At 32.6% G+C, this 709-nt stretch overlaps 1 protein-coding gene across 1 annotated transcript in view; it reads left to right on the top strand.

The window, feature by feature from the left end:
• LOC103680203 (lysine-specific demethylase 6A-like) overlaps positions 1-709 on the top strand; it is a 143,311-nt gene that overhangs the window by 137,643 nt on the left and 4,959 nt on the right.

The following is a 709-nucleotide window of genomic DNA, read 5'->3' as shown; positions in this document are numbered from 1 at the left end:
TATTTATGTATTTATTACAACTGATCCAAATTGTTAAGTCATTAGCAGCAATTCAGTCTATCAAAGAACTCCAGTTGGTTTGCTTTTTATCGCAGGAGGTTATACCGTTCACAGATGTAGTTGTTAATATCACTTTTATTAAACTGATGATGGATAATTGTGATTTTTAGAATAATTTTAAAGCTGAAATGTACTATACAGATTAGTACTTCTCTGCCTTCAGAGAAGAACTTGAGGTACTTAAATTCATGGGAATGCTAGCAGACAATTCTGAGCAATGATAGCAGATGATAGAAAAATTATCATTATTTATGAGAGTTCATTGTATTGCTAACATTAGAAGTATGAAGATCAGAAAACTATAAAGTATTTTTTTAAAAGGTTGTTAATATAAGGGTGCTCAGATGGCTTAGTCAGCTAAGCCTCTGACTTTGTTTCAGCTCTTAATGATCTCATGGGTCATGTGATTGAGCCCTGTGTTGGGCTCTATGCTCAGCGGGGAGTCTGCTTGGAATTCTATCCTTCAACCCTTCCCTTACCCCTCAATGCACATACACTCTCTCTCTCTTTAAAATAAATAAAAATTTTTAAGGGTATAAAAAGTTTGTTAATATAAATGAAGATTCCATTACACTACCTTCAAATTAAAATTGAACTGGTAATATCTTTTATCTTTTGATACCATAGTGTAAGCTAATTCTATGTTCTT

The sequence above is a fragment of the Ursus maritimus genome (genome assembly GCF_017311325.1).
Source record: "Ursus maritimus isolate PB19 chromosome Y unlocalized genomic scaffold, ASM1731132v1 scaffold_Y2, whole genome shotgun sequence".
In the NCBI taxonomy this organism is placed as follows: domain Eukaryota; kingdom Metazoa; phylum Chordata; class Mammalia; order Carnivora; family Ursidae; genus Ursus; species Ursus maritimus.
Note: the sequence above shows the minus strand (reverse complement) of the source record. Positions and strands in the feature narration are given on the sequence as shown.